Source organism: Paramisgurnus dabryanus, chromosome 19, assembly GCF_030506205.2.
Source record: "Paramisgurnus dabryanus chromosome 19, PD_genome_1.1, whole genome shotgun sequence".
NCBI classification, from domain to species: Eukaryota; Metazoa; Chordata; class Actinopteri; order Cypriniformes; family Cobitidae; genus Paramisgurnus; species Paramisgurnus dabryanus.
The window spans coordinates 30718690-30735272 of NC_133355.1; the positions used below are offsets into that span (position 1 = coordinate 30718690).

Here is a 16583-nt window from a genome sequence, read left to right on the forward strand (position 1 = left end):
AAAAAATATTAATGCTATACAATACAGACCTTGTCACAGTATTTTGTTTCCTTATATGTTGCAGCAGTTTTTCAAAAAGGGCTTTTCCTGTGCTGAAATGACTGTGACCCTGGGAACTGGTGACTGTGTTGTGGTTACGTGTTTCGGAGCGGCATAGCAACGAGGCAGCACGCCTTGGCTCGTTGGTCTAGGGGTATGATTCTCGCTTTGGGTGCGAGAGGTCCCGGGTTCAAATCCCGGACGAGCCCGTCCCTCGGTTTGCTGCTTGTTGCTGCGGCACTGTGAAACAATCATGTCAGTCTTGGCAGGGACATGCGCAGTTCCACGCAGCATACCGTGGCCGGTTAGCTCAGTTGGTTAGACATGGTGCTAATAACGCCAAGGTCGCGGGTTCGATCCTCGTACGGGCCAAGCTTTTTCTCTACCTTCTCTGGCTGACCGCTTTAATGCTGTGATTTGTCATGGAAATCCTGCTACACGAAACCTTGAGGCCGAAATAGCTCAGTTGGGAGAGCGTTAGACTGAAGATCTAAAGGTCCCTGGTTCGATCCCGGGTTTCGGCATCAAGTGCCAATTCTTAAGGGTTTGTTTAGCCGACTCACTGGGGTTTACCTAACGCTTCCTGTCCGAGTGTCTTTTTCTCCGTGACCCAGTGCGTCAGATGCACAAGCAGAATGTGGTTCCATGGTGTAATGGTTAGCACTCTGGACTCTGAATCCAGCGATCCGAGTTCAAATCTCGGTGGGACCTGTTGGATGTTTTGGGGTTTCCAAGCAGAACCTTGTCCAAGGGAACAGTGTTTGTTATCCGCAAAACAATCCCCCACCCTTTAAGCCTTTGTAACCAGAGCACTCGGGCTGTAGACAAAAAATGAGTTAATTCAAGCACTGTTTTCTGCTCACCCTGACGGTGAGCCGACAACACACAATGTGCAAAATTTCAGCAACCACAAGCACATTACAAGGAAGTAAATTAAACATGCACGAAACCTTAGGATAAATGAAAAATCCATCGAGGTTTTGGCTAAAGGAAACACACAGTTCATGTGTACAGGCCAAAGGAATCATACAGCTCACGTGTACAAACTGACAATGAAATGCAATAAAAATACCTTAACACAAATGACAGGAAGACAAATGAACATTAAAAGAAAATGATTCCAATTTTAAATGGCACCAACAAAATGCTCTTGAAATGTAAAGCTCCATGTTGCTTTGTGAAGTAACATCCGTATAGGAGACGTTCATGTGTGTGCTCAGGTGCCATACTGAGGACCGACACTGGGACCTGCTGGCTTTTTGAGGCAAAATGTATGATCAGGAGGAAAAGTGAATCCCTTTTCTGCAAGTGTGAACCGCAAAAGCACCCAAGGAGAGGGCACGCCTCGGGTCTGTAACATCAGAGCAATTAGCAACAAATCACAGTCACGTGGAGAATGCGGGCATCGATCCCGCTACCTCTCGCATGCTAAGCGAGCGCTCTACCATTTGAGCTAATTCCCCTTGGGCCCAATGCAAGACTGCTTTGGCTTTTTCCAAGCTGGCTGCTACGTGGTGGAAAATTGTTTCCCAGTGGGACAGTGGGGTTCCTCGATCGGCTTGTTGGTCTAGGGGTATGATTCTCGCTTAGGGTGCGAGAGGTCCCGGGCTCAAATCCTGGACGAGCCCACCTTTAAATTTGCCTCTCAGAGCTTTAACACACAACACCGCTGTGTATGGCAATCCGGGCAGTAGAGGAATGTCAACGAGAAACCCGTGAAGGACGTCAGAGACCCCTCAGAGGCGCCTCTGCCTTTGGGATTTCCAGTTAGATACCGTGTCCGAGGCGGTCTGGGTTTGCAATCCCCTAGACGATCCCCCTACCCTTTATGCTTTCTACCAGAGAGGGCATGCTGTTTTAACAAACGATGAGTTAATTTCAAGCAACACAATTGACTCAACCCGAAAAATGAACCAGGCTATTCGTCTTACTCCCTCCTGGCCAGGAAAGGCACACCATCCTGTCTACTGGGCCTGGCTAGGTAACCCTGATGTGCCTGGAGCTATGAGAGTTAAATATAGAACCAGGCTAGTGATGCATGGTGTCCAAATTAGTTTACGGATGATTCATCAGAATTTTCTCCCAATCTAAAATCAACACTTGGAAAATGTGATAAAGACATGGCTTCTTAGATGTTTCTTGACGTTACAACGTACACTAAGTATTGGGATTCCCTTTCTAATAAAGATGTTTGGGGCAACACAGTGGCCATCACAAACAGAGCACTGTTGTCTCACAGCAAGAAGGTCCCCTGTTCAAGCCCTGGCAGGGTCAGGAAGCCTTTCTGTGTGGAGTTTACATGTTCCCCTTGAGTCAACGTGGAATTTCTCTAGGCACTGCGTTATTTGGTTTCCTTTCACGGTACAAAAACTATACCCACCTTGATCTATACACAGACACATACCGAGGGAAGGACAATTTGACATCTCCAAGTCGCCTAACCTGCATTTCTGATGTTGCCAATAACCAGTTCTCACCATGAATATAGCCATATATGCTGAAATGACGTTAAGAATAAATTAACATGTTTAACTATTCCAGATTTTCCAAACAAAAAAATATTAATGCTATACAATACAGACCTTGTCACAGTATTTTGTTTCCTTATATGTTGCAGCAGTTTTTCAAAAAGGGCTTTTCCTGTGCTGAAATGACTGTGACCCTGGGAACTGGTGACTGTGTTGTGGTTACGTGTTTCGGAGCGGCATAGCAACGAGGCAGCACGCCTTGGCTCGTTGGTCTAGGGGTATGATTCTCGCTTTGGGTGCGAGAGGTCCCGGGTTCAAATCCCGGACGAGCCCGTCCCTCGGTTTGCTGCTTGTTGCTGCGGCACTGTGAAACAATCATGTCAGTCTTGGCAGGGACATGCGCAGTTCCACGCAGCATACCGTGGCCGGTTAGCTCAGTTGGTTAGACATGGTGCTAATAACGCCAAGGTCGCGGGTTCGATCCTCGTACGGGCCAAGCTTTTTCTCTACCTTCTCTGGCTGACCGCTTTAATGCTGTGATTTGTCATGGAAATCCTGCTACACGAAACCTTGAGGCCGAAATAGCTCAGTTGGGAGAGCGTTAGACTGAAGATCTAAAGGTCCCTGGTTCGATCCCGGGTTTCGGCATCAAGTGCCAATTCTTAAGGGTTTGTTTAGCCGACTCACTGGGGTTTACCTAACGCTTCCTGTCCGAGTGTCTTTTTCTCCGTGACCCAGTGCGTCAGATGCACAAGCAGAATGTGGTTCCATGGTGTAATGGTTAGCACTCTGGACTCTGAATCCAGCGATCCGAGTTCAAATCTCGGTGGGACCTGTTGGATGTTTTGGGGTTTCCAAGCAGAACCTTGTCCAAGGGAACAGTGTTTGTTATCCGCAAAACAATCCCCCACCCTTTAAGCCTTTGTAACCAGAGCACTCGGGCTGTAGACAAAAAATGAGTTAATTCAAGCACTGTTTTCTGCTCACCCTGACGGTGAGCCGACAACACACAATGTGCAAAATTTCAGCAACCACAAGCACATTACAAGGAAGTAAATTAAACATGCACGAAACCTTAGGATAAATGAAAAATCCATCGAGGTTTTGGCTAAAGGAAACACACAGTTCATGTGTACAGGCCAAAGGAATCATACAGCTCACGTGTACAAACTGACAATGAAATGCAATAAAAATACCTTAACACAAATGACAGGAAGACAAATGAACATTAAAAGAAAATGATTCCAATTTTAAATGGCACCAACAAAATGCTCTTGAAATGTAAAGCTCCATGTTGCTTTGTGAAGTAACATCCGTATAGGAGACGTTCATGTGTGTGCTCAGGTGCCATACTGAGGACCGACACTGGGACCTGCTGGCTTTTTGAGGCAAAATGTATGATCAGGAGGAAAAGTGAATCCCTTTTCTGCAAGTGTGAACCGCAAAAGCACCCAAGGAGAGGGCACGCCTCGGGTCTGTAACATCAGAGCAATTAGCAACAAATCACAGTCACGTGGAGAATGCGGGCATCGATCCCGCTACCTCTCGCATGCTAAGCGAGCGCTCTACCATTTGAGCTAATTCCCCTTGGGCCCAATGCAAGACTGCTTTGGCTTTTTCCAAGCTGGCTGCTACGTGGTGGAAAATTGTTTCCCAGTGGGACAGTGGGGTTCCTCGATCGGCTTGTTGGTCTAGGGGTATGATTCTCGCTTAGGGTGCGAGAGGTCCCGGGCTCAAATCCCGGACGAGCCCGTCCTTCGGTTTGCTGCTTGTTGCTGCTGCACTGTGAAACAATCATGTCAGTCTTGGCAGGGACATGCGCAGTTCCATGCAGCATACCGTGGCCGGTTAGCTCAGTTGGTTAGAGCGTGGTGCTAATAACGCCAAGGTCGCGGGTTCGATCCCCGTACGGGCCAAGCTTTTTCTCTACCTTCTCTGGCTGACCGCTTTAATGCTGTGATTTGTCATGGAAATCCTGCTACACGAAACCTTGAGGCCGAAATAGCTCAGTTGGGAGAGCGTTAGACTGAAGATCTAAAGGTCCCTGGTTCGATCCCGGGTTTCGGCATCAAGTGCCAATTCTTAAGGGTTTGTTTAGCCGACTCACTGGGGTTTACCTAACGCTTCCTGTCCGAGTGTCTTTTTCTCCGTGACCCAGTGCGTCAGATGCACAAGCAGAGTGTGGTTCCATGGTGTAATGGTTAGCACTCTGGACTCTGAATCCAGCGATCCGAGTTCAAATCTCGGTGGGACCTGTTGGATGTTTTGGGGTTTCCAAGCAGAACCTTGTCCAAGGGAACAGTGTTTGTTATCCGCAAAACAATCCCCCACCCTTTAAGCCTTTGTAACCAGAGCACTCGGGCTGTAGACAAAAAATGAGTTAATTCAAGCACTTTTTTCTGCTCACCCTGACGGTGGGCCGACAACACACAATGTGCAAAATTTCAGCAACCACAAGCACATTACAAGGAAGTAAATTAAACATGCACGAAACCTTAGGATAAATTAAAAATCCATCGAGGTTTTGGCTAAAGGAAACACACAGTTCATGTGTACAGGCCAAAGGAATCATACAGCTCACGTGTACAAACTGACAATGAAATGCAATAAAAATACCTTAACACAAATGACAGGAAGACAAATGAACATTAAAAGAAAATGATTCCAATGTTAAATGGCACCAACAAAATGCTCTTGAAATGTAAAGCTCCATGTTGCTTTGTGAAGTAACATCCGTATAGGAGACGTTCATGTGTGTGCTCAGGTGCCATACTGAGGACCGACACTGGGACCTGCTGGCTTTTTGAGGCAAAATGTAAGATCAGGAGGAAAAGTGAATCCCTTTTCTGCAAGTGTGAACCGCAAAAGCACCCAAGGAGAGGACACGCCTCGGGTCTGTAACATCAGAGCAATTAGCAACAAATCACAGTCACGTGGAGAATGCGGGCATCGATCCCGCTACCTCTTGCATGCTAAGCGAGCGCTCTACCATTTGAGCTAATTCCCCTTGGGCCAAATGCAAGACTGCTTTGGCTTTTTCCAAGCTGGCTGCTACGTGGTGGAAAATTGTTTCCCAGTGGGACGGTGGGGTTCCTCGATCGGCTCGTTGGTCTAGGGGTATGATTCTCGCTTAGGGTGCGAGAGGTCCCGGGTTCAAATCCCGGACGAGCCCACCTTTAAATTTGCCTCTCAGAGCTTTAACACACAACACCGCTGTGTATGGCAATCCGGGCAGTAGAGGAATGTCAACGAGAAACCCGTGAAGGACGTCAGAGACCCCTCAGAGGCGCCTCTGCCTTTGGGATTTCCAGTTAGATACCGTGTCCGAGGCGGTCTGGGTTTGCGATCCCCCTACCCTTTATGCTTTCTACCAGAGAGGGCATGCTGTTTTAACAAACGATGAGTTAATTTCAAGCAACACAATTGACTCAACCCGAAAAATGAACCAGGCTATTCGTCTTACTCCCTCCTGGCAAGGAAAGGCACACCATCCTGTCTACTGGGCCTGGCTAGGTAACCCTGATGTGCCTGGAGCTATGAGAGTTAAATATAGAACCAGGCTAGTGATGCATGGTGTCCAAATTAGTTTACGGATGATTCATCAGAATTTTCTCCCAATCTAAAATCAACACTTGGAAAATGTGATAAAGACATGGCTTCTTAGATGTTTCTTGACGTTACAACGTACACTAAGTATTGGGATTCCCCTTCTAATAAAGATGTTTGGGGCAACACAATGGCCATCACAAACAGAGCACTGTTGTCTCACAGCAAGAAGGTCCCCTGTTCAAGCCCTGGCAGGGTCAGCAAGCCTTTCTGTGTGGAGTTTACATGTTCCCCTTGAGTCAACGTGGAATTTCTCTAGGCACTGCGTTATTTGGTTTCCTTTCACGGTACAAAAACTATACCCACCTTGATCTATACACAGACACATACCGAGGGAAGGACAATTTGACATCTCCAAGTCGCCTAACCTGCATTTCTGATGTTGCCAATAACCAGTTCTCACCATGAATATAGCCATATATGCTGAAATGACGTTAAGAATAAATTAACATGTTTAACTATTCCAGATTTTCCAAACAAAAAAATATTAATGCTATACAATACAGACCTTGTCACAGTATTTTGTTTCCTTATATGTTGCAGCAGTTTTTCAAAAAGGGCTTTTCCTGTGCTGAAATGACTGTGACCCTGGGAACTGGTGACTGTGTTGTGGTTACGTGTTTCGGAGCGGCATAGCAACGAGGCAGCACGCCTTGGCTCGTTGGTCTAGGGGTATGATTCTCGCTTTGGGTGCGAGAGGTCCCGGGTTCAAATCCCGGACGAGCCCGTCCCTCGGTTTGCTGCTTGTTGCTGCGGCACTGTGAAACAATCATGTCAGTCTTGGCAGGGACATGCGCAGTTCCACGCAGCATACCGTGGCCGGTTAGCTCAGTTGGTTAGACATGGTGCTAATAACGCCAAGGTCGCGGGTTCGATCCTCGTACGGGCCAAGCTTTTTCTCTACCTTCTCTGGCTGACCGCTTTAATGCTGTGATTTGTCATGGAAATCCTGCTACACGAAACCTTGAGGCCGAAATAGCTCAGTTGGGAGAGCGTTAGACTGAAGATCTAAAGGTCCCTGGTTCGATCCCGGGTTTCGGCATCAAGTGCCAATTCTTAAGGGTTTGTTTAGCCGACTCACTGGGGTTTACCTAACGCTTCCTGTCCGAGTGTCTTTTTCTCCGTGACCCAGTGCGTCAGATGCACAAGCAGAATGTGGTTCCATGGTGTAATGGTTAGCACTCTGGACTCTGAATCCAGCGATCCGAGTTCAAATCTCGGTGGGACCTGTTGGATGTTTTGGGGTTTCCAAGCAGAACCTTGTCCAAGGGAACAGTGTTTGTTATCCGCAAAACAATCCCCCACCCTTTAAGCCTTTGTAACCAGAGCACTCGGGCTGTAGACAAAAAATTAGTTAATTCAAGCACTGTTTTCTGCTCACCCTGACGGTGAGCCGACAACACACAATGTGCAAAATTTCAGCAACCACAAGCACATTACAAGGAAGTAAATTAAACATGCACGAAACCTTAGGATAAATGAAAAATCCATCGAGGTTTTGGCTAAAGGAAACACACAGTTCATGTGTACAGGCCAAAGGAATCATACAGCTCACGTGTACAAACTGACAATGAAATGCAATAAAAATACCTTAACACAAATGACAGGAAGACAAATGAACATTAAAAGAAAATGATTCCAATTTTAAATGGCACCAACAAAATGCTCTTGAAATGTAAAGCTCCATGTTGCTTTGTGAAGTAACATCCGTATAGGAGACGTTCATGTGTGTGCTCAGGTGCCATACTGAGGACCGACACTGGGACCTGCTGGCTTTTTGAGGCAAAATGTATGATCAGGAGGAAAAGTGAATCCCTTTTCTGCAAGTGTGAACCGCAAAAGCACCCAAGGAGAGGGCACGCCTCGGGTCTGTAACATCAGAGCAATTAGCAACAAATCACAGTCACGTGGAGAATGCGGGCATCGATCCCGCTACCTCTCGCATGCTAAGCGAGCGCTCTACCATTTGAGCTAATTCCCCTTGGGCCCAATGCAAGACTGCTTTGGCTTTTTCCAAGCTGGCTGCTACGTGGTGGAAAATTGTTTCCCAGTGGGACAGTGGGGTTCCTCGATCGGCTTGTTGGTCTAGGGGTATGATTCTCGCTTAGGGTGCGAGAGGTCCCGGGCTCAAATCCCGGACGAGCCCGTCCTTCGGTTTGCTGCTTGTTGCTGCTGCACTGTGAAACAATCATGTCAGTCTTGGCAGGGACATGCGCAGTTCCATGCAGCATACCGTGGCCGGTTAGCTCAGTTGGTTAGAGCGTGGTGCTAATAACGCCAAGGTCGCGGGTTCGATCCCCGTACGGGCCAAGCTTTTTCTCTACCTTCTCTGGCTGACCGCTTTAATGCTGTGATTTGTCATGGAAATCCTGCTACACGAAACCTTGAGGCCGAAATAGCTCAGTTGGGAGAGCGTTAGACTGAAGATCTAAAGGTCCCTGGTTCGATCCCGGGTTTCGGCATCAAGTGCCAATTCTTAAGGGTTTGTTTAGCCGACTCACTGGGGTTTACCTAACGCTTCCTGTCCGAGTGTCTTTTTCTCCGTGACCCAGTGCGTCAGATGCACAAGCAGAGTGTGGTTCCATGGTGTAATGGTTAGCACTCTGGACTCTGAATCCAGCGATCCGAGTTCAAATCTCGGTGGGACCTGTTGGATGTTTTGGGGTTTCCAAGCAGAACCTTGTCCAAGGGAACAGTGTTTGTTATCCGCAAAACAATCCCCCACCCTTTAAGCCTTTGTAACCAGAGCACTCGGGCTGTAGACAAAAAATGAGTTAATTCAAGCACTTTTTTCTGCTCACCCTGACGGTGGGCCGACAACACACAATGTGCAAAATTTCAGCAACCACAAGCACATTACAAGGAAGTAAATTAAACATGCACGAAACCTTAGGATAAATGAAAAATCCATCGAGGTTTTGGCTAAAGGAAACACACAGTTCATGTGTACAGGCCAAAGGAATCATACAGCTCACGTGTACAAACTGACAATGAAATGCAATAAAAATACCTTAACACAAATGACAGGAAGACAAATGAACATTAAAAGAAAATGATTCCAATGTTAAATGGCACCAACAAAATGCTCTTGAAATGTAAAGCTCCATGTTGCTTTGTGAAGTAACATCCGTATAGGAGACGTTCATGTGTGTGCTCAGGTGCCATACTGAGGACCGACACTGGGACCTGCTGGCTTTTTGAGGCAAAATGTAAGATCAGGAGGAAAAGTGAATCCCTTTTCTGCAAGTGTGAACCGCAAAAGCACCCAAGGAGAGGACACGCCTCGGGTCTGTAACATCAGAGCAATTAGCAACAAATCACAGTCACGTGGAGAATGCGGGCATCGATCCCGCTACCTCTTGCATGCTAAGCGAGCGCTCTACCATTTGAGCTAATTCCCCTTGGGCCAAATGCAAGACTGCTTTGGCTTTTTCCAAGCTGGCTGCTACGTGGTGGAAAATTGTTTCCCAGTGGGACGGTGGGGTTCCTCGATTGGCTCGTTGGTCTAGGGGTATGATTCTCGCTTAGGGTGCGAGAGGTCCCGGGTTCAAATCCCGGACGAGCCCACCTTTAAATTTGCCTCTCAGAGCTTTAACACACAACACCGCTGTGTATGGCAATCCGGGCAGTAGAGGAATGTCAACGAGAAACCCGTGAAGGACGTCAGAGACCCCTCAGAGGCGCCTCTGCCTTTGGGATTTCCAGTTAGATACCGTGTCCGAGGCGGTCTGGGTTTGCGATCCCCCTACCCTTTATGCTTTCTACCAGAGAGGGCATGCTGTTTTAACAAACGATGAGTTAATTTCAAGCAACACAATTGACTCAACCCGAAAAATGAACCAGGCTATTCGTCTTACTCCCTCCTGGCAAGGAAAGGCACACCATCCTGTCTACTGGGCCTGGCTAGGTAACCCTGATGTGCCTGGAGCTATGAGAGTTAAATATAGAACCAGGCTAGTGATGCATGGTGTCCAAATTAGTTTACGGATGATTCATCAGAATTTTCTCCCAATCTAAAATCAACACTTGGAAAATGTGATAAAGACATGGCTTCTTAGATGTTTCTTGACGTTACAACGTACACTAAGTATTGGGATTCCCCTTCTAATAAAGATGTTTGGGGCAACACAGTGGCCATCACAAACAGAGCACTGTTGTCTCACAGCAAGAAGGTCCCCTGTTCAAGCCCTGGCAGGGTCAGGAAGCCTTCTGTGTGGAGTTTACATGTTCCCCTTGAGTCAACGTGGAATTTCTCTAGGCACTGCGTTATTTGGTTTCCTTTCACGGTACAAAAACTATACCCACCTTGATCTATACACAGACACATACCGAGGGAAGGACAATTTGACATCTCCAAGTCGCCTAACCTGCATTTCTGATGTTGCCAATAACCAGTTCTCACCATGAATATAGCCATATATGCTGAAATGACGTTAAGAATAAATTAACATTTTTAACTATTCCAGATTTTCCAAACAAAAAAATATTAATGCTATACAATACAGACCTTGTCACAGTATTTTGTTTCCTTATATGTTGCAGCAGTTTTTCAAAAAGGGCTTTTCCTGTGCTGAAATGACTGTGACCCTGGGAACTGGTGACTGTGTTGTGGTTACGTGTTTCGGAGCGGCATAGCAACGAGGCAGCACGCCTTGGCTCGTTGGTCTAGGGGTATGATTCTCGCTTTGGGTGCGAGAGGTCCCGGGTTCAAATCCCGGACGAGCCCGTCCCTCGGTTTGCTGCTTGTTGCTGCTGCACTGTGAAACAATCATGTCAGTCTTGGCAGGGACATGCGCAGTTCCACGCAGCATACCGTGGCCGGTTAGCTCAGTTGGTTAGAGCGTGGTGCTAATAAAGCCAAGGTCGCGGGTTCGATCCCCGTACGGGCCAAGCTTTTTCTCTACCTTCTCTGGCTGACCGCTTTAATGCTGTGATTTGTCATGGAAATCCTGCTACACAAAACCTTGAGGCCGAAATAGCTCAGTTGGGAGAGCGTTAGACTGAAGATTTAAAGGTCCCTGGTTCGATCCCGGGTTTCGGCATCAAGTGCCAATTCTTAAGGGTTTGTTTAGCCGACTCACTGGGGCTTACCCAACGCTTCCTGTCCGAGTGTCCTTTTCTCCGTGACCCAGTGCGTCAGACGCACAAGCAGAGTGTGGTTCCATGGTGTAATGGTTAGCACTCTGGACTCTGAATCCAGCGATCCGAGTTCAAATCTCGGTGGGACCTGTTGGACGTTTTGGGGTTTCCAAGCAGAACCTTGTCCAAGGGAACAGTGTTTGTTACCCGCAAAACAATCCTCCACCCTTTAAGCCTTTGTAACCAGAGCACTCGGGCTGTAGACAAAAAATGAGTTAATTCAAGCACTTTTTTCTGCTCACCCTGACAGTGGGCCGACAACACACAATGTGCAAAATTTCAGCAACCACAAGCACATTACACGGAAGTAAATTAAACATGTACGAAACCTTAGGATAAATGAAAAATCCATCGAGGTTTTGGCTAAAGGAAACACACAGTTCATGTGTACAGGCCAAAGGAATCATACAGCTCACGTGTACAATCTGACAATGAAATGCAATAAAAATACCTTAACACAAATGACAGGAAGACAAATGAACATTAAAAGAAAATGATTCCAATTTTAAATGGCACCAACAAAATGCTCTTGAAATGTAAAGCTCCATGTTGCTTTGTGAAGTAACATCCGTATAGGAGACGTTCATGTGTGTGCTCAGGTGCCATACTGAGGACCGACACTGGGACCTGCTGGCTTTTTGAGGCAAAATGTAAGATCAGGAGGAAAAGTGAATCCCTTTTCTGCAAGTGTGAACCGCAAAAGCACCCAAGGAGAGGGCACGCCTCGGGTCTGTAACATCAGAGCAATTAGCAACAAATCACAGTCACGTGGAGAATGCGGGCATCGATCCCGCTACCTCTCGCATGCTAAGCGAGCGCTCTACCAGAGCGCTCTACCATTTGAGCTAATTCCCCTTGGGCCCAACGCAAGACTGCTTTGGCTTTTTCCAAGCTGGCTGCTACGTGGTGGAAAATTGTTTCCCAGTGGGACGGTGGGGTTCCTCGATTGGCTCGTTGGTCTAGGGGTATGATTCTCGCTTAGGGTGCGAGAGGTCCCGGGTTCAAATCCCGGACGAGCCCACCTTTAAATTTGCCTCTCAGAGCTTTAACACACAACACCGCTGTGTATGGCAATCCGGGCAGTAGAGGAATGTCAACGAGAAACCCGTGAAGGACGTCAGAGACCCCTCAGAGGCGCCTCTGCCTTTGGGATTTCCAGTTAGATACCGTGTCCGAGGCGGTCTGGGTTTGCAATCCCCTAGACGATCCCCCTACCCTTTATGCTTTCTACCAGAGAGGGCATGCTGTTTTAACAAACGATGAGTTAATTTCAAGCAACACAATTGACTCAACCCGAAAAATGAACCAGGCTATTCGTCTTACTCCCTCCTGGCCAGGAAAGGCACACCATCCTGTCTACTGGGCCTGGCTAGGTAACCCTGATGTGCCTGGAGCTATGAGAGTTAAATATAGAACCAGGCTAGTGATGCATGGTGTCCAAATTAGTTTACGGATGATTCATCAGAATTTTCTCCCAATCTAAAATCAACACTTGGAAAATGTGATAAAGACATGGCTTCTTAGATGTTTCTTGACGTTACAACGTACACTAAGTATTGGGATTCCCCTTCTAATAAAGATGTTTGGGGCAACACAGTGGCCATCACAGACAGAGCACTGTTGTCTCACAGCAAGAAGGTCCCCTGTTCAAGCCCTGGCAGGGTCAGGAAGCCTTTCTGTGTGGAGTTTACATGTTCCCCTTGAGTCAACGTGGAATTTCTCTAGGCACTGCGTTATTTGGTTTCCTTTCACGGTACAAAAACTATACCCACCTTGATCTATACACAGACACATACCGAGGGAAGGACAATTTGACATCTCCAAGTCGCCTAACCTGCATTTCTGATGTTGCCAATAACCAGTTCTCACCATGAATATAGCCATATATGCTGAAATGACGTTAAGAATAAATTAACATGTTTAACTATTCCAGATTTTCCAAACAAAAAAATATTAATGCTATACAATACAGACCTTGTCACAGTATTTTGTTTCCTTATATGTTGCAGCAGTTTTTCAAAAAGGGCTTTTCCTGTGCTGAAATGACTGTGACCCTGGGAACTGGTGACTGTGTTGTGGTTACGTGTTTCGGAGCGGCATAGCAACGAGGCAGCACGCCTTGGCTCGTTGGTCTAGGGGTATGATTCTCGCTTTGGGTGCGAGAGGTCCCGGGTTCAAATCCCGGACGAGCCCGTCCCTCGGTTTGCTGCTTGTTGCTGCGGCACTGTGAAACAATCATGTCAGTCTTGGCAGGGACATGCGCAGTTCCACGCAGCATACCGTGGCCGGTTAGCTCAGTTGGTTAGACATGGTGCTAATAACGCCAAGGTCGCGGGTTCGATCCTCGTACGGGCCAAGCTTTTTCTCTACCTTCTCTGGCTGACCGCTTTAATGCTGTGATTTGTCATGGAAATCCTGCTACACGAAACCTTGAGGCCGAAATAGCTCAGTTGGGAGAGCGTTAGACTGAAGATCTAAAGGTCCCTGGTTCGATCCCGGGTTTCGGCATCAAGTGCCAATTCTTAAGGGTTTGTTTAGCCGACTCACTGGGGTTTACCTAACGCTTCCTGTCCGAGTGTCTTTTTCTCCGTGACCCAGTGCGTCAGATGCACAAGCAGAATGTGGTTCCATGGTGTAATGGTTAGCACTCTGGACTCTGAATCCAGCGATCCGAGTTCAAATCTCGGTGGGACCTGTTGGATGTTTTGGGGTTTCCAAGCAGAACCTTGTCCAAGGGAACAGTGTTTGTTATCCGCAAAACAATCCCCCACCCTTTAAGCCTTTGTAACCAGAGCACTCGGGCTGTAGACAAAAAATGAGTTAATTCAAGCACTGTTTTCTGCTCACCCTGACGGTGAGCCGACAACACACAATGTGCAAAATTTCAGCAACCACAAGCACATTACAAGGAAGTAAATTAAACATGCACGAAACCTTAGGATAAATGAAAAATCCATCGAGGTTTTGGCTAAAGGAAACACACAGTTCATGTGTACAGGCCAAAGGAATCATACAGCTCACGTGTACAAACTGACAATGAAATGCAATAAAAATACCTTAACACAAATGACAGGAAGACAAATGAACATTAAAAGAAAATGATTCCAATTTTAAATGGCACCAACAAAATGCTCTTGAAATGTAAAGCTCCATGTTGCTTTGTGAAGTAACATCCGTATAGGAGACGTTCATGTGTGTGCTCAGGTGCCATACTGAGGACCGACACTGGGACCTGCTGGCTTTTTGAGGCAAAATGTATGATCAGGAGGAAAAGTGAATCCCTTTTCTGCAAGTGTGAACCGCAAAAGCACCCAAGGAGAGGGCACGCCTCGGGTCTGTAACATCAGAGCAATTAGCAACAAATCACAGTCACGTGGAGAATGCGGGCATCGATCCCGCTACCTCTCGCATGCTAAGCGAGCGCTCTACCATTTGAGCTAATTCCCCTTGGGCCCAATGCAAGACTGCTTTGGCTTTTTCCAAGCTGGCTGCTACGTGGTGGAAAATTGTTTCCCAGTGGGACAGTGGGGTTCCTCGATCGGCTTGTTGGTCTAGGGGTATGATTCTCGCTTAGGGTGCGAGAGGTCCCGGGCTCAAATCCCGGACGAGCCCGTCCTTCGGTTTGCTGCTTGTTGCTGCTGCACTGTGAAACAATCATGTCAGTCTTGGCAGGGACATGCGCAGTTCCATGCAGCATACCGTGGCCGGTTAGCTCAGTTGGTTAGAGCGTGGTGCTAATAACGCCAAGGTCGCGGGTTCGATCCCCGTACGGGCCAAGCTTTTTCTCTACCTTCTCTGGCTGACCGCTTTAATGCTGTGATTTGTCATGGAAATCCTGCTACACGAAACCTTGAGGCCGAAATAGCTCAGTTGGGAGAGCGTTAGACTGAAGATCTAAAGGTCCCTGGTTCGATCCCGGGTTTCGGCATCAAGTGCCAATTCTTAAGGGTTTGTTTAGCCGACTCACTGGGGTTTACCTAACGCTTCCTGTCCGAGTGTCTTTTTCTCCGTGACCCAGTGCGTCAGATGCACAAGCAGAGTGTGGTTCCATGGTGTAATGGTTAGCACTCTGGACTCTGAATCCAGCGATCCGAGTTCAAATCTCGGTGGGACCTGTTGGATGTTTTGGGGTTTCCAAGCAGAACCTTGTCCAAGGGAACAGTGTTTGTTATCCGCAAAACAATCCCCCACCCTTTAAGCCTTTGTAACCAGAGCACTCGGGCTGTAGACAAAAAATGAGTTAATTCAAGCACTTTTTTCTGCTCACCCTGACGGTGGGCCGACAACACACAATGTGCAAAATTTCAGCAACCACAAGCACATTACAAGGAAGTAAATTAAACATGCACGAAACCTTAGGATAAATGAAAAATCCATCGAGGTTTTGGCTAAAGGAAACACACAGTTCATGTGTACAGGCCAAAGGAATCATACAGCTCACGTGTACAAACTGACAATGAAATGCAATAAAAATACCTTAACACAAATGACAGGAAGACAAATGAACATTAAAAGAAAATGATTCCAATGTTAAATGGCACCAACAAAATGCTCTTGAAATGTAAAGCTCCATGTTGCTTTGTGAAGTAACATCCGTATAGGAGACGTTCATGTGTGTGCTCAGGTGCCATACTGAGGACCGACACTGGGACCTGCTGGCTTTTTGAGGCAAAATGTAAGATCAGGAGGAAAAGTGAATCCCTTTTCTGCAAGTGTGAACCGCAAAAGCACCCAAGGAGAGGACACGCCTCGGGTCTGTAACATCAGAGCAATTAGCAACAAATCACAGTCACGTGGAGAATGCGGGCATCGATCCCGCTACCTCTTGCATGCTAAGCGAGCGCTCTACCATTTGAGCTAATTCCCCTTGGGCCAAATGCAAGACTGCTTTGGCTTTTTCCAAGCTGGCTGCTACGTGGTGGAAAATTGTTTCCCAGTGGGACGGTGGGGTTCCTCGATCGGCTCGTTGGTCTAGGGGTATGATTCTCGCTTAGGGTGCGAGAGGTCCCGGGTTCAAATCCCGGACGAGCCCACCTTTAAATTTGCCTCTCAGAGCTTTAACACACAACACCGCTGTGTATGGCAATCCGGGCAGTAGAGGAATGTCAACGAGAAACCCGTGAAGGACGTCAGAGACCCCTCAGAGGCGCCTCTGCCTTTGGGATTTCCAGTTAGATACCGTGTCCGAGGCGGTCTGGGTTTGCGATCCCCCTACCCTTTATGCTTTCTACCAGAGAGGGCATGCTGTTTTAACAAACGATGAGTTAATTTCAAGCAACACAATTGACTCAACCCGAAAAATGAACCAGGCTATTCGTCTTACTCCCTCCT

At 47.3% G+C, this 16583-nt stretch overlaps 36 non-coding genes across 36 annotated transcripts; 32 read left to right on the forward strand and 4 right to left on the reverse strand.

Moving 5' to 3' along the window:
- The first annotated feature begins 176 nt into the window (after positions 1 to 176).
- Positions 177 to 248, forward strand: trnap-ugg (transfer RNA proline (anticodon UGG)). Its single transcript has one exon. It is a non-coding gene; the product is annotated as a tRNA-Pro (tRNA).
- Positions 249 to 490: 242 nt separating this feature from the next.
- Positions 491 to 563, forward strand: trnaf-gaa (transfer RNA phenylalanine (anticodon GAA)). The gene has a single exon. It is a non-coding gene; the product is annotated as a tRNA-Phe (tRNA).
- Positions 564 to 678: 115 nt separating this feature from the next.
- trnaq-cug (transfer RNA glutamine (anticodon CUG)) lies at positions 679 to 750 on the forward strand. The gene has a single exon. It is a non-coding gene; the product is annotated as a tRNA-Gln (tRNA).
- Positions 751 to 1429: 679 nt separating this feature from the next.
- trnaa-agc (transfer RNA alanine (anticodon AGC)) lies at positions 1430 to 1502 on the reverse strand. The gene has a single exon. It is a non-coding gene; the product is annotated as a tRNA-Ala (tRNA).
- Positions 1503 to 2768: 1266 nt separating this feature from the next.
- trnap-ugg (transfer RNA proline (anticodon UGG)) lies at positions 2769 to 2840 on the forward strand. The gene has a single exon. It is a non-coding gene; the product is annotated as a tRNA-Pro (tRNA).
- A 242-nt stretch (positions 2841 to 3082) lies between these two features.
- trnaf-gaa (transfer RNA phenylalanine (anticodon GAA)) lies at positions 3083 to 3155 on the forward strand. The gene has a single exon. It is a non-coding gene; the product is annotated as a tRNA-Phe (tRNA).
- A 115-nt stretch (positions 3156 to 3270) lies between these two features.
- Positions 3271 to 3342, forward strand: trnaq-cug (transfer RNA glutamine (anticodon CUG)). Its single transcript has one exon. It is a non-coding gene; the product is annotated as a tRNA-Gln (tRNA).
- Positions 3343 to 4021: 679 nt separating this feature from the next.
- On the reverse strand, positions 4022 to 4094 carry trnaa-agc (transfer RNA alanine (anticodon AGC)). Its single transcript has one exon. It is a non-coding gene; the product is annotated as a tRNA-Ala (tRNA).
- Positions 4095 to 4187: 93 nt separating this feature from the next.
- Positions 4188 to 4259, forward strand: trnap-ugg (transfer RNA proline (anticodon UGG)). The gene has a single exon. It is a non-coding gene; the product is annotated as a tRNA-Pro (tRNA).
- Positions 4260 to 4349: 90 nt separating this feature from the next.
- trnai-aau (transfer RNA isoleucine (anticodon AAU)) lies at positions 4350 to 4423 on the forward strand. The gene has a single exon. It is a non-coding gene; the product is annotated as a tRNA-Ile (tRNA).
- A 79-nt stretch (positions 4424 to 4502) lies between these two features.
- On the forward strand, positions 4503 to 4575 carry trnaf-gaa (transfer RNA phenylalanine (anticodon GAA)). Its single transcript has one exon. It is a non-coding gene; the product is annotated as a tRNA-Phe (tRNA).
- Positions 4576 to 4690: 115 nt separating this feature from the next.
- On the forward strand, positions 4691 to 4762 carry trnaq-cug (transfer RNA glutamine (anticodon CUG)). The gene has a single exon. It is a non-coding gene; the product is annotated as a tRNA-Gln (tRNA).
- An 845-nt stretch (positions 4763 to 5607) lies between these two features.
- trnap-agg (transfer RNA proline (anticodon AGG)) lies at positions 5608 to 5679 on the forward strand. Its single transcript has one exon. It is a non-coding gene; the product is annotated as a tRNA-Pro (tRNA).
- A 1089-nt stretch (positions 5680 to 6768) lies between these two features.
- trnap-ugg (transfer RNA proline (anticodon UGG)) lies at positions 6769 to 6840 on the forward strand. Its single transcript has one exon. It is a non-coding gene; the product is annotated as a tRNA-Pro (tRNA).
- Positions 6841 to 7082: 242 nt separating this feature from the next.
- On the forward strand, positions 7083 to 7155 carry trnaf-gaa (transfer RNA phenylalanine (anticodon GAA)). The gene has a single exon. It is a non-coding gene; the product is annotated as a tRNA-Phe (tRNA).
- A 115-nt stretch (positions 7156 to 7270) lies between these two features.
- trnaq-cug (transfer RNA glutamine (anticodon CUG)) lies at positions 7271 to 7342 on the forward strand. The gene has a single exon. It is a non-coding gene; the product is annotated as a tRNA-Gln (tRNA).
- Positions 7343 to 8021: 679 nt separating this feature from the next.
- Positions 8022 to 8094, reverse strand: trnaa-agc (transfer RNA alanine (anticodon AGC)). Its single transcript has one exon. It is a non-coding gene; the product is annotated as a tRNA-Ala (tRNA).
- Positions 8095 to 8187: 93 nt separating this feature from the next.
- On the forward strand, positions 8188 to 8259 carry trnap-agg (transfer RNA proline (anticodon AGG)). The gene has a single exon. It is a non-coding gene; the product is annotated as a tRNA-Pro (tRNA).
- Positions 8260 to 8349: 90 nt separating this feature from the next.
- trnai-aau (transfer RNA isoleucine (anticodon AAU)) lies at positions 8350 to 8423 on the forward strand. Its single transcript has one exon. It is a non-coding gene; the product is annotated as a tRNA-Ile (tRNA).
- Positions 8424 to 8502: 79 nt separating this feature from the next.
- On the forward strand, positions 8503 to 8575 carry trnaf-gaa (transfer RNA phenylalanine (anticodon GAA)). The gene has a single exon. It is a non-coding gene; the product is annotated as a tRNA-Phe (tRNA).
- Positions 8576 to 8690: 115 nt separating this feature from the next.
- trnaq-cug (transfer RNA glutamine (anticodon CUG)) lies at positions 8691 to 8762 on the forward strand. Its single transcript has one exon. It is a non-coding gene; the product is annotated as a tRNA-Gln (tRNA).
- Positions 8763 to 9607: 845 nt separating this feature from the next.
- trnap-agg (transfer RNA proline (anticodon AGG)) lies at positions 9608 to 9679 on the forward strand. Its single transcript has one exon. It is a non-coding gene; the product is annotated as a tRNA-Pro (tRNA).
- A 1088-nt stretch (positions 9680 to 10767) lies between these two features.
- Positions 10768 to 10839, forward strand: trnap-ugg (transfer RNA proline (anticodon UGG)). The gene has a single exon. It is a non-coding gene; the product is annotated as a tRNA-Pro (tRNA).
- Positions 10840 to 10929: 90 nt separating this feature from the next.
- trnai-aau (transfer RNA isoleucine (anticodon AAU)) lies at positions 10930 to 11003 on the forward strand. The gene has a single exon. It is a non-coding gene; the product is annotated as a tRNA-Ile (tRNA).
- A 79-nt stretch (positions 11004 to 11082) lies between these two features.
- trnaf-gaa (transfer RNA phenylalanine (anticodon GAA)) lies at positions 11083 to 11155 on the forward strand. The gene has a single exon. It is a non-coding gene; the product is annotated as a tRNA-Phe (tRNA).
- A 115-nt stretch (positions 11156 to 11270) lies between these two features.
- Positions 11271 to 11342, forward strand: trnaq-cug (transfer RNA glutamine (anticodon CUG)). Its single transcript has one exon. It is a non-coding gene; the product is annotated as a tRNA-Gln (tRNA).
- An 858-nt stretch (positions 11343 to 12200) lies between these two features.
- trnap-agg (transfer RNA proline (anticodon AGG)) lies at positions 12201 to 12272 on the forward strand. The gene has a single exon. It is a non-coding gene; the product is annotated as a tRNA-Pro (tRNA).
- A 1101-nt stretch (positions 12273 to 13373) lies between these two features.
- Positions 13374 to 13445, forward strand: trnap-ugg (transfer RNA proline (anticodon UGG)). Its single transcript has one exon. It is a non-coding gene; the product is annotated as a tRNA-Pro (tRNA).
- Positions 13446 to 13687: 242 nt separating this feature from the next.
- Positions 13688 to 13760, forward strand: trnaf-gaa (transfer RNA phenylalanine (anticodon GAA)). The gene has a single exon. It is a non-coding gene; the product is annotated as a tRNA-Phe (tRNA).
- A 115-nt stretch (positions 13761 to 13875) lies between these two features.
- trnaq-cug (transfer RNA glutamine (anticodon CUG)) lies at positions 13876 to 13947 on the forward strand. Its single transcript has one exon. It is a non-coding gene; the product is annotated as a tRNA-Gln (tRNA).
- Positions 13948 to 14626: 679 nt separating this feature from the next.
- trnaa-agc (transfer RNA alanine (anticodon AGC)) lies at positions 14627 to 14699 on the reverse strand. The gene has a single exon. It is a non-coding gene; the product is annotated as a tRNA-Ala (tRNA).
- Positions 14700 to 14792: 93 nt separating this feature from the next.
- On the forward strand, positions 14793 to 14864 carry trnap-agg (transfer RNA proline (anticodon AGG)). Its single transcript has one exon. It is a non-coding gene; the product is annotated as a tRNA-Pro (tRNA).
- Positions 14865 to 14954: 90 nt separating this feature from the next.
- On the forward strand, positions 14955 to 15028 carry trnai-aau (transfer RNA isoleucine (anticodon AAU)). The gene has a single exon. It is a non-coding gene; the product is annotated as a tRNA-Ile (tRNA).
- A 79-nt stretch (positions 15029 to 15107) lies between these two features.
- trnaf-gaa (transfer RNA phenylalanine (anticodon GAA)) lies at positions 15108 to 15180 on the forward strand. The gene has a single exon. It is a non-coding gene; the product is annotated as a tRNA-Phe (tRNA).
- Positions 15181 to 15295: 115 nt separating this feature from the next.
- Positions 15296 to 15367, forward strand: trnaq-cug (transfer RNA glutamine (anticodon CUG)). Its single transcript has one exon. It is a non-coding gene; the product is annotated as a tRNA-Gln (tRNA).
- An 845-nt stretch (positions 15368 to 16212) lies between these two features.
- trnap-agg (transfer RNA proline (anticodon AGG)) lies at positions 16213 to 16284 on the forward strand. The gene has a single exon. It is a non-coding gene; the product is annotated as a tRNA-Pro (tRNA).
- Positions 16285 to 16583: the final 299 nt, after the last annotated feature.